The sequence below is a fragment of the Perna viridis genome, chromosome 3 (genome assembly GCF_037379345.1).
Source record: "Perna viridis isolate PV_CMFRI_1.1 ecotype Kerala chromosome 3, ASM3737934v1, whole genome shotgun sequence".
NCBI lineage: Eukaryota > Metazoa > Mollusca > Bivalvia > Mytilida > Mytilidae > Perna > Perna viridis.
In genome coordinates, this window is record NC_142447.1 from 37478611 (window position 1) to 37491756 (window position 13146).

The 13146-nt window shown below is 32.1% G+C and overlaps 1 protein-coding gene across 7 annotated transcripts in view; it reads left to right on the plus strand.

The window, feature by feature from the left end:
* Positions 1 to 13146, plus strand: part of LOC148622125 (sodium/potassium/calcium exchanger 2-like) — an 80656-nt gene that overhangs the window by 5184 nt on the left and 62326 nt on the right. For 2 of the 7 annotated variants that reach the window (XM_088571705.1, XM_088571707.1), the window contains exon 1: positions 9343 to 9488. The exons of 3 other annotated variants lie outside the window; for them this stretch is intronic. The gene's annotated coding sequence lies outside the window, so the exon portion shown is untranslated. Of the gene's footprint in view, positions 1 to 9342; positions 9489 to 9640; positions 9917 to 13146 lie in introns of those variants that run through there. 2 more of the 7 variants (XM_088571703.1, XM_088571706.1) reach the window with 1 other exon arrangement.

Sequence of the window (13146 nt, forward strand, 5' to 3'; positions counted from 1 at the left end):
TTTTTTTATGGCATTAGTACAAAATATAAGCACAATTAAACTTACAAAAATTTTGTAGACCTGCCAACACATTATTTGAAAAAATGCTCTATACCCAAATACACATAGTGTGGAGGTACATGGTATTATGTGGTGCAGACAGTTTTCAATGAAAGGTGTGTCCATCTGTCTGTTAATCAGTGGATTCCAGATAACAACTTGAAAATATGTTAAAGGATCTTTTTCAAACTTTGTATAGTTGTGTAGTACTGTGAAATACATTGTACTGACTTGTATATGTCATGTATTTAGATATAAATACACATAACTTTTATACATGTATGTACACTCCTTTAAACATTCACGTTTCCCATTTGAGCATTCATGCATCATTTATCATGCGTTTACAAATTGTTTTGCCATGGTTTAAATGCATGATAAACTCACAATAGAAGCATTTGTTTAAAAGCACAATACGAGTTTAGATAGAAGCGTTCATTCATTTTTGTTCATTTATTATATCCTTTATTCAAATGTTTTTCTATTTTTTTGCTTTTTCATTATTTACATTAGCTATTTTTTCTTTATTCATTATTTGTGAATATTATTATTTTTCATTGTCTATCATGCGTTTAAACACACACTATTATGAGCATTCGTCTATCGTGCATTTAAAGGCACTCTAAGAGTGTTCGTTTATCGTGCGTTTAAACACACTTTGGAAGCATTTGTTTCGTGCGCATTCAGCATGCGTTTAGGTATCTTGTGTGCAAGAAACCTAAACGTCTCAAGGAGTGTACAAGTGACTGTTTAAAACCTATTTTGCATACCCTACATTGCATCCCTACTTGTTGATAGACACTCAGAAGTTGTACACCTCCAATAGTGAATATGTACAAAACTATACGTACATTTTCTTTTTTGTACTCGATGTAATTTGTTATTTCCACTAAAATTTTTCAATTAAATAGTGCTTATGTATATATTAAAGATATGTGCTTACAAAATTTTGATAGTGACACACAGGGATGATTTTCATTTGCTATTTTAATTGCAGAATTCTGCTTTTTTCAAAATCTGATTTTACCGTTAAAACTCATTTGTTACCATATATTTTACTTTGATTTGGCAGAATTCCACTGTTTTGCTGGCTTTGTAAAATCATCCCTTGACAACTTCACAAGCATCCAGACATGTTAAATCTGTCTTTTTGTGATTTCTAGATGATATGCATGTTTGTAAATATGAGAGCAGATTGAAGGATTTTTTTTTATTAAGAACAATTGTTTAATACTGTTATATAACAAGAATGGATATGGTGAATATGACAAAGAGACAACAACCCCACACTGGCCACTAGGATGAAAAATGTCATGTTAAAGCCACCCATGGGTCTTCAGACTATAGTACTTTAATATCAGTTACTGTATATAACCCAAAAGATGCCAGTATACATTGTGATGAATGTCATTGTTAAAAGTTATAACCAAAAGAATGGGAACTTTAACAACCTTCTCCTCCCCTCCAAAACTTTTTATACTATCTTGTTCTCAGCAGTACAAGTAGTTTCAAAAATATAATGATTTTTGACTAAACTTTGCCATATTGCCTTGCATTAAAAATTTTTAAAAGGTGAAAGAGGTAAAATTATTTCTTTTATCTAGAATTATGCACACACTGGTGTTGTTTGAAGAATTAAAGTTTGGGAAATAGACACAATAAAACTGCCATCCCAAAATGTTATGAGATAAAATATACAGTGAATGATGGAAAGTACTTTCTACATTGAAAAAAAAAATAACAACATTCAGGTCTTTTTTTTTGGCCAATAAGAAATGAGATTTGTGAGAAAGTTTAAAAGGTACCAGTATCGCATTGCATATCCCTGAGCGGATGTACGTCAAAACATGGATGCTATAAAAATATAGTGCATTTTCTTTTTGCCTCTCTACAAACTAATGTTTTGTCAAAAGATATGAACAATGACTTATAAAATAGAGCAAACATCACACTATAAGATGACAAACTTTTTTAAAAGAAAATCTAATATACATGTGTAATAACATAAAAATGTTCCACTGAAAAGGCTGGTTTGATGATTGCAAATGAAAGTGAAAGTAGATAAAATGGCTATTTATAGTTCATGATTACTTTTCTGTCCGATCTTCGTGGGCTCACCCTATTTTCTTTGCGGAAAATTATTTTTTCACATGTCCTTAGAAATGTTACATAAGTGAAAGTTTTATTGAATCAATTTACATATTTTTTTTAAAAAATCCTAAAAATGTGCACTTCACTATAGAAGAAAGAGTAATCAAGGGAACCAAAGTTATAGCGGTAATCAAAAGAATGTAATCCAGGGACAAAGATCAGACATGGAAAACAGACATACACAACAAAGAACATAAAGTAACTAAAATCATACATACAAAGTAACAAAAGTAAATGAGCAACTCGGACTCCACTAAAAACTGGGAGCATGGACCAGGTGCACCGGTAGGGTAAGCCTCCTCTGCTTTTCTAGAAACACCCGCCGAGTTGCTCATAAAAAGTCAAGTACAGGATAGACAAACGAGGGAAGGAAAACTATGACCCGTTGAATAAAAGTCTATGGGAAAATTAATACAATACTGAGACCAAATGAACATGAAAATGCTGCAGCTGGATTATCTCCCTTTGCATGTTACAATGCGCTAATAGATTTTTTTTTCAGCCAGTTGTTACTTTCTGTGAGCTAGTACAATAAAGATTTTGGTCTAGATAGGTTAAAACATTCTTGTCTTGAAATACATTAGACTTGCTACAATATTTCACTTCTACTGACCAATAAATTTGTTACTTGAATATCCAATTCTTGCTTTTGAAGTTTTAGAAATCACATATTGAGGTATTACTATGTTTCCTGTCATCCGTTTTAAAAGACCAGTTAAGAACTAACTGGAAGAAGTCAGGACTGTTGCAATGCTTTCCAACTTTCCAGACTTTCCCATGTTATCGCCATTTGTTATACAGATTAATCTTTTTGACTATTCATTAATTATTGTACAGAGTTCGGTAATTTTGTTATTACCCTTCATTAATCATGGACAACAAGGTTGCTAGCCTATTTATCAATTCTTAAAAGTTACATTAATTAATGATTAAAGTTTAAGTGAATAATATGATGTTAAGTTACTATGGAATACTATAAACAGATAAAAAAAAAACATTGTTATAATTATATCTCCTATCAATTAATGACAGTCAGCTCAATTCCCCACTAATGAGTAATCGATGAGCTTTATAACAAAATTGAGGGAGAAAAAAGGAAGCCCATGGTTTTTCATTAAGTAGGTGTTAAAACCTTTCAATGAAAAAAAAGACAACATACTGTTTGAAAGATAATATGAGTAATTGATTGATTACTCAGTAAGTGAATTCCTGCACTTGTCAGGTTGACTTGACTTGGTTGCTATCATGTAAAAATCAACATTAACTCAGCTGTAGTTGTAAAATTACATTTTTTGCGATATAAAAACAACTAAAAAATCAACTTGAACGGTAATCCAAAGTAGCCTTCAATAGCTTTGGTAATTCTGCAAGGTATTAAAGAATTTCAAGTGATATTTGGAAATGATTCTTTTTACAGATACATGTACTGATAAATGTTACAAAAATGCATGAACTGCTATATCCTTTATCTAGTTTCTTTGCCATGAACTGCTATGTCACTTGTCTTGTTTCTATGCCATAAACTGCTACATGTATGTCACTTGACTAGTTTCTACTCCTTAAATTTCTACATTACTTTTCTAGTTTCTACCCCCTGAATTGCTATGTCACATGCCTATGAATTAGTATGATTTTGATAATCTGATAACAAATCATTGCTCTTGATATATAGATTGTAATTAATAATCTTATACTTGTTAAATAAACTATTAGTGATATACTTTTTAGAAAAAAAAGATATACATGTTCTAACTTATGTTAATGTGAATAAAGAAAAATATGGACAAAATTAACCTCACATTTCATTTTTTTACAAGCTTGGTTGTCTTGGGGAAGTGTGGTAGCCTAGAAGGTCATGGAGTCAATTTGCTACCAAGTCACACCCAAGACTTCAATAAAATTTGGAGAAACTGTTTCTCCACTGAGCAATTGGTATTTAAGAACAGAGTGAGGTAACAGGTTGGTTTTGAGTTGTGATCGTAGGGTGACTTGCCTGCTTTTGGGTTGTTGCTTCTGTGAGCTACATGTGCATGTAGTACAATAAAGATTTGGGTCTTGATTGGTCAAACATTCTTGTCCTTAAATGAATTAGACTTGCTACAAATATTTCTCAAATAAAATATTCTTTTTAATTAATGTAATTACTATCACATATTCATCTATTATTCATCTGCAATTCAGAGATGCAGTGCTTGAATATTTAATTGTAATGATATCGACTTGTACAGAATAATGAAGGCATATAAAATGACAATCAGTCAATCAAGTGATCACCCTAAATTTACAAAATTTGAACTCTCAACTTTAGGACATAGGGTAAAACCATTTATTTCAAGGGAAATCTAAAAAAAACTATGAGAGACAGAGAAAAATAAAATGGCCCATCTTTTTTCAGATTGAAGAGATGTACAGTGGTGTTTGACATTTAAAGTTGTTTGATAACTCTTAAAAGTTATTGACCTTGAAAGGCAAAACATGAAGCTTTTGGCATTTTGTAGCTAATATTTTGAAATTATTAAAAGAAGAAAGAAACTTTCATTAGAAAAGGTGATCTTTGTGGCCAGTCCCAAGAAATTTCTATCTATGTCTCCTTGAAGGAGTTATTGTCTCTGAAAGGTCAAAATTTATCATTTTTGCACTTTAAAATTCACAGCATTTCAATCCCTGGAATTTTTTGTTTGTCCACATTTCTAGTAAGTGCAACTCTTCCTAAACCACTCTTGTGATTTTGATGAAAAGGATGGTTGGGCAGAATATGTATATGTTCAGGAAAGAATATACATATAATTACAAAGGGAGAAAATCCAGCTTAAGTGACCTCAATAAGGACAATTTCAGAAGATTCATAAAGATGATAATTCAACTGAAGGATTTTATATGTTAAAACCTTGTAAGCACAACAACTCCTAAACTGTTGTGGGATTTTGATGAAGTATTAAAGGGGATTGGGAATTATGATTAAAAGTGGATGAAGGATTATTATTGTTGGAGGACTTCAGTATTTTACTGCTGATCAGGCATTAAACCCCAACAATCAATCAATCAGTCAATATTTTACATTATGTCAATTTTAAGCAAGGAATATTCTCTTTGTTAGCTTTCTAATAGTATTTTAGCTTGATATTAGCACTACTTTCAACTAATTGTACTAATCATACTTGTTTTAATGCAGTTCACAGTTAATCAGAGAAATGGAACATAAAATATTTTTCAAATGAATGGTTTGAATTGGAAACCACTTCATTTATGATCTATACACAATAATTTGATTAAATGTATATCCAAACATGATGTAAGGTTTAGGTAAATAATCTGAGGCTGACTTAAGAATGATCAGACTAAGAGTAAACACTTGTGTCAGAGTCTTACAATAGTTATTTAATCTCGAGATGTTAAGTAAAAGTACTAGATCCATAGATAGTCTGGGAAAATTAGATTATATATAATAGTTTCAATCTCTTAAAGGCGACTTGTAAGTTGATATTGGAGAGTGATGTTGGTTTAGAAAAACACTGGTTTTTGATTCCTAAAGGATATGTCAAACTTTTATACCCATACACAAATGTATACCTACATTACTTAGAATAATGTACTATTCAGATGTTAGCTCAAAAAGAAAGAAAGTCAAAAAGTATAAAAAAAAAACTATAAACGTAATTGTTTTCAGTATATACAGATGGTTGTGAAATCAAATAGCTTTTTTTTTAAGTGTGTAAGATATAGATCTGAGGACTTTCATTGGTTTAAATACTTACATAGACCTATATACTGGAGAAAAAGTCATGAAGTATTATATGGTGGTAAAATATATGGATTGATGTAAATTTTCTTAATCTGTCCATTTACAAAGAGACATGGTTTGAAGGAGTCTTCCATATTGAGGCTAGAATATGCTCTCTAATTGTATGTTTTGTTTTCACAGTTGTTAAAGTTAATGTTCCCACATATCGATTTTGCTCTTCCTAACACTTGTATTGATATGGGGTATGGAAAGTCTGGTGAATTCTGTTACCTGATATGTTAGGAGAAATTTTGCATTCATCATTTGTTTAATAAAATTGATACATTGAGGTTAGTATGTCCATACAGCCCAGTGGGCATACATTCATATAAGACAAAAAAATCCATAACACTCATCACCTTACTTGTTTAAAAAGTTCAAACTGTTCAAGTGTTGCATGTATAAAACTAAATTATATTTCAATTATTAATAGCTTTGCACATTCAAATGGATCTACAGTAGATGTCCTTCTGATTTTAATGCTTTTATTATGTCTATATTACATTTAATCATGAAGATATAATTAGATATTTGGTTTTATAGATGATGATTCATGAGTCAATGAAACACATTTCATTTATTTAAATATGTCCCGCTAACTATTACTGGACTACTTTCTTTTATCACTGTGTGTTTCATTTCTAAAAATAAATAAAAATGACCAAAACAGTGGTCAACATTATGAACTTGATACATATGGAATAAAAGAAGAGAAACATCTCAAATGTTCCATTTTCATAGGACCTTTTTTTTGTGTGATTGTATAATGGTATTATGATGTCATTGTCGTCCTGGGCCCCGAAGACAATTTGGTCTCCAGACAATAATTTGAGTAGAAGTGTATGGATCTTTATGAGATTATACCAAAAGTTGGCATACTATAGCACATAAGGTAGGGAGTTGTGACTGGAAGCATTAAGGAGTTAGGATCAGTAAAGGGACCAGAAGGAGGTATTTTTATAATGTCTTGGCAACAGCTGGAGTTTCAGTGCATAGATCTTTTTGAAATTGTACAACATGGTGCCATGCCACTAAAGGAAGTCTATGTTTAGAAATTAGGAGACAAAAAGGGACCAGAAAAAAAGCACTTTCACTATGTCAAGTGAAAGGATCTCTGAAATTGTACCACAAGGTGCCATGCCACAAAAGAAAGTATGGGATTGATTTTTAGAGTTGTTGGACAAAAAGGGACCACAAACTAGTAATTCATTATGTCCAGACAATGGCTTGACCGTAAGTGAATGGATCTTTTTAAAATTGTACCACAAAGTGCCATACTGCTGAAGGAAGACTGATTTAGGGAGTTGCAACTTGAACCATTTATGAATAAGGAGCCATTTTGATTCTGGTCAAATTCTTATCCTGTGACAGATATTTAATCACAATCAAAATTTAGGGCTGTATCAAGCTTGCAAGCTGTGCCCATACTTGTCCAAACTGTTCAGTGTTGTATCCAGCTGCATTCTAGTAAGCATTTTGTTGATATTTCATTGGGGTGTAAAAGAATTGACCGGTCCTACATTTTGCACAGAGAAGTACTAGCGCTCTTCATCTTAAATGTGTTGCAGTCAACACTTTTACATGCCGATGAAACTTACATGTAAAAAGTGAAACATTCAATTCTTGTAAGTATTGCAGTCATGACATGTTAAAACACAGAATATGATATGGATTTTTCCGTATTACATGCAGTAACATCCCCTCAACCCATATCAACAATTGGCGAAGTTTTCAGGTATGAATTTGTCTTCTGTTAATATTATATGTGAAAATATCCATTTGATCTCCTATCTACATTTATATCACTGCAAACAAAGTTTGGGGGTATATAGGTTTCACCCTGTCTGTCGGTGTTCGTCTATCCGTCTGTCTATTTTCTAAGCAGCTTTGAGGATTATTATGAAACTTTGTTTGATGTAATATCACCACATGGATATGTGCATACTGTCTGGAGTTTTTTTTTGTATAAAAACTGTAGAAATGATGGCTGTAGGACTAAGCGTATTTCAGGAAAACTTGGTTTAATTCGTTTTCCGCAACTTGTCCACAACAACTTGCAGGATTGTTATGAAACTTTATGGAGATGTACATATTATCAAGAATTTATGTTTGGACAAACATTGTTAGTAATAACGGCCATTGGAACTTAGGCATGTTTCAGCAACACTTAGTCTGATCTATTGTCCACAGCTCCTCCTTAACAACTTGCAGAATTGTTATGAAACTTAAATGGGTTTTAAATTACAATATTGGAATGATCGTTTTGTCAGGAATTGATGTTTGAACAAAAATTGTAGAAATGATGACCGTTGAAACTTACACAATTTTCAGGGAAATTTGGTTTCATGCTTGACCACAACTCCACCTCAATGACTTGCAAGATTGTTATGAAATTTTTTGGGGCTTTAAATTACTATATTTGGATGAGCATATTGTCAGGAATTAATGATCGAACAAAAATTGTAGAAATGATGGCTGTTGGAACTTAGGCATTTTTTTTGCAAAACTTAGTCTGATGCATTGTCTACAACTCCTCCTTAAGAACTTGCAGGTTTGTTATCAAACTCAATGGAGTATTAGATTACCATATGGAGATGTACATATTGTAAGGAATTAGTCACATTCTGTTATTGTGTTGTAAACAAGAAATGGTACTGATTGCTGTTTGAAGTTGGGTGTTTTTTAAATGGGAGCAAATTGTTTGTCAAAATAAAATTGTGTCCAATATTAATTGTATGTCCACATTGGTTCCAAAATGTACATGGTTCATCAGGCTGCGTGGGAGGAGACATTATTCTTGTTAGGGGCAATTTCTTGTTTCATGCTAGGAAATACTGAACTTTGCAGTTTAATGTTGAAAGTTTTACATTGACCAATCAAGATAACTCGATGAAAAAATTTAGCATTTTCAGAAATATTGGAATCTGGACCCCATGTTTAGCTCATTGCCTGACTCTTCTAAAAAATTTGCAATTGCATGAATCTAATCTAAATAAACATTTTTATTATTAGTAGTTTTATACATTCATAGAGGTGTCCTTGTGATATATAATGTTCACATCATGTGGGTAATAATGGTAGTTTATTGATAAGAGCTCAGAATATTTAATTTAATTTAATAATGTCTTTATGGTCACCAGTTAAATACAATTTTATCTTCATGTGTATATCTGATATTCTTCTATATTTAATATTTTATTATTCAGTGTTTACAAAACAATTTCACAAGTAAAACTAACTTCTATTATGTTTACTGATGATATTTGAGAATTGCCATTTACTTCATGTATAATTCAAATCTAACATAGAAATTATTTAGGTAATTTTTCATATATGCATAATGTTGTTCCCAGATACAAATGTTAGTTCTGCATTCAAGAGGATATGAAAAACATTCTCATATTTTGCTTACATACCACACAATTTAAAGAAGAATGGTACATAGACTTATGGATATGTGCATGGTGACTGTTTACATTGATTTTTAGAGGAGATTTGATCAATTAGTATAGTTGGGGTAACATTTTTATTCAAGAATTTGTCAATCTTCAATATATTTTAATAAAGTCATTTATAATGTAGATGTCATGTCATCATTTTTGAATTTAATGACGTTTACTTTTTTTAGATAAGATATACCTGGCTTCGACCACTGTATACCAGTGCCTATTCATCTATATGTACAATAATTCAAAAGGCTTTAAGGAAATTGGTACAGTGTTGATCTTAATCAAAGGAGTTCCACTTTATTTTTCCTTATTTCTTATTCCTTATTTCTTTCATGGACAGGACAAAATAGATGTATAATGTGCTTATTTTGTGAATAGAACAGAATATGAATAACTGACCAACACAATCAGTAACACTGTTGTTTTATTTTTTTAAATCGTAATTCAGGTTTGCATTAGATGTTCATGTTTTGCTATGATAATCAACAGCACCAATGTAAGTATTCAACTAATGATTTTTTTAGGGGGGAAGAGGAATGGAGGAGGCAATATCAGTCTCCTTTATACCATGGATACTCATACACTATGCCTGTCTGTCTGTCAAATTAATAAATCCAGCTGTAAATTTACTCTCTAACATTTGAACCTAATTGGTCTGTCCATCTGTTTTTTTTTGTTTTTGCAGTATAGAACCAAGTATTCAGATAAATGTTCATCCATTTTTTCAATCTTTGATCATTTCATAGATAGGAAGTATCATAGTATACCATTGTGTGTCACCCAGTTCTTCCATCCTTAGTCAAATTTCACAGGATTATTGTAAAACATTTCCATGAAACTTGGATGAGTTGTTTATTTTGGTTTAAGTAAAGCTTCCTTTGATTTTTTTGTGAATTTGTTAAGTTAATGTTTTGAGTTACAGGATTTCATTCAGAAAAAAAGGAAATATCTCATTATCAGACAAAAACTTACAGACATTTTCAAATCAAACAATTACTTGTAAACTTTGATCCATTGTTTATTTCTCTATTGATGTAAGAACACTTTCCAGTGGTAAACCATATTTTTATATAATTCTAATTTTACATTTTGAATGTATTGTAGTTAATTCATAAAAATACATGATTATTAAGATGGTGGTCTAATTTGGTATTAGACAAGCTAATGGGACAGGTGTAATATGCTTTGATGGCACAACTTTTTATTAGTCTTTGACTAAGGTGACTTTAAGTTTTGGTACATTACTTACCACAGCAAGTTTATACAGATCAAGTCGAAATATTTTTCTGGTCTGTTAATTTTTTGAAGAGGTATGGTCCTTGGACTTTGAAAATTAATGCAGACTCAGACAAGTTGAAAAAAATCTATTTCAGAATCACTTTTGAAAACCCAAAAGTCAAACCTCATATTATTTGTAGCCTACTACCACAATGTAAATGGTTGGAGTTCCATTCCTTCATACCCAAACCAAAGCCAGACAACCTCTAGCACTGTTGAAGTAATAAATAGACATCTGTTTAGGCCTTAAAAAATGTTTCCGGTGACCTTACCAACCCTCCTTCAGTCCACTTACCCAAAATGTTTTAATTGTGCTTTAAAAAAAATATTTAAAAAATAAAAAGGAATAGGCTGTGGACTAACTCTATTGTTTAGTCTCAGCAAAGTCTCTTCCATTGCATTCTGAGTTTGGTGTTACTATAACTTATTTCATTTCAAAAATTTTATATAAAAATAAATCCCTACCTACTGACCCTACACAATTTTATGATGGTGGTCAGAAACATAACATTATTTTTTCGGCCTTGGAGAGTTCTTATCAATTGACTGGCATGCTCCAATAACCTAACTTGCCTATCTGTCTTACATGCACTGGAAAGTGTTTAGCATGCAGATCACAAATTGGATCACTATGTCACGGATAAACATTAAATCATGTGATAATGCATTAAATGAATTTAATGAATGAACGTGGTCACATGACAACTAATTTCCCCGAATACACCATGATCCACATTCACGGATATGACTATGCCCGGGACTGTGTTGACGCTTTGATGCTTTACACCATCCGTGAGAGACCCCAAATGATAGCCAAGGTGACCCATCAGTCCATCATATATTACAAATGCCACATGTGAGTACAAACCAGATCTAATGAGTGTATATGTTAGCAAGAAAACGAAAATTGAACCAAGTATTGGAACAGTCAGCTGATGGTCATTGTCACTCATATCATGCAAATGATTGGCAAACACTGTGTTACGAAAGATTTTTGGGGATTTTAGTGGTTTATATCCACAAATACAGTCAAATTATCTCCCAGAAGAAACGATGTCCTAACTTTGTAATGCATGAAATGATGGGTGTAACGGATATATGGAAAGTGCTATTGTTTTCAACTTTATTGTTATAGTATTATGTAATTATGCATGAATGTTTTGATGTTTGTTCTCTTCAACAATTTTTTTACCCTGCCACATGAAGTGGCGAGGTATTATGTGATACCCTTGTGAAGGTTGTTCATCCCTCGACAGTTCCAGATGATAACTTGTGAAGGTTGTCCATCCCTCGACAGTTTCCAGATGATAACTTGTGAAGGTTGCCCATCCCTCAAAAGTTTCCAGATGATAACTTGAGAATGAATTAATGAATTTTGTTGTAGTTCAAACTTTGCACGTTTGTTAAGTACCACAAAATACAAATTAAGATCAATTTTCAGGAATATCCAAAATGTGGTTTTCAAATTCAGCTGTTTTGAACATTTTGCCGTTCCTTTTTTTCACCATTTTGTGGCAGGGTTTAACTTTGTATTGCCATGTTATACTGTAAGAATTCTGCTTATGATAATTCTCCATGCCATAATATAAACTGAAGAATTGTCGAAATGAGTTGTTATGATATATTAGAATGTCCTGAATGTTTTGAGTTTATATTTGTGTTTCATGTAACACTCTATTTTTAGCTCACCTGGCCAAAGGCCATGTGAACTATTGCCATCACTTGGCATCTGCCGTCTTCGTCGTCATTGTTAACAATTAGACAAAACTCTTCTTCTCTGAAACTACTTGACTGAATAGAACCAAACTTGGTATAAATGTTTCTTGGGGTATCTTGCATTGAACTGATGTGGCGATTTTTGATTTGTCGAAAAACTTGGCCGTCCTAACTAAAAATAGAACATGGGGGTCAGACAGTAGTTTTTCACATATATCTCCAAAACCGTTGGGTTTAGCTAAATTTTGACAGAGTTAAAGTGTTCAGCATTTTTGATCTGTCAAAAAACATGGCAGCCATTACTAAAAATAGAACATAGCAGTCAGACAGTAGTTTTTTGCATATATCTCCAAAACCATTAGGTTGAGCCAAATTCTTTCAATAGCTGAAATGATCCTTATTATTAGGACTACAAAAGTCTTCAGGGATAAAAGTTGTCAGATGACTCCTTTTAAGGGTTATTGCCCTTGAAAGGGGAAAAATGATTTTTTTTAACAGTTTTCAGTCAATATCTTGAAAACTATGATAAATTAAAAGAAACTTTCAATTGTTGAAATGATCCTTATGATGAGCCCTACTAAAGACTTCTTGAGTCAAAATTGTTGGTCAACTTGTTAAATTTATTGCCTTTGAAAGGCAAAATTCAACCAGGTGGGTAATTCAGGCTGCTAGGAGCCTCTTGTTTGTGTGTGTGTAATGACTATTTGTAGTTAAGTTATAAAGATCTTTTGT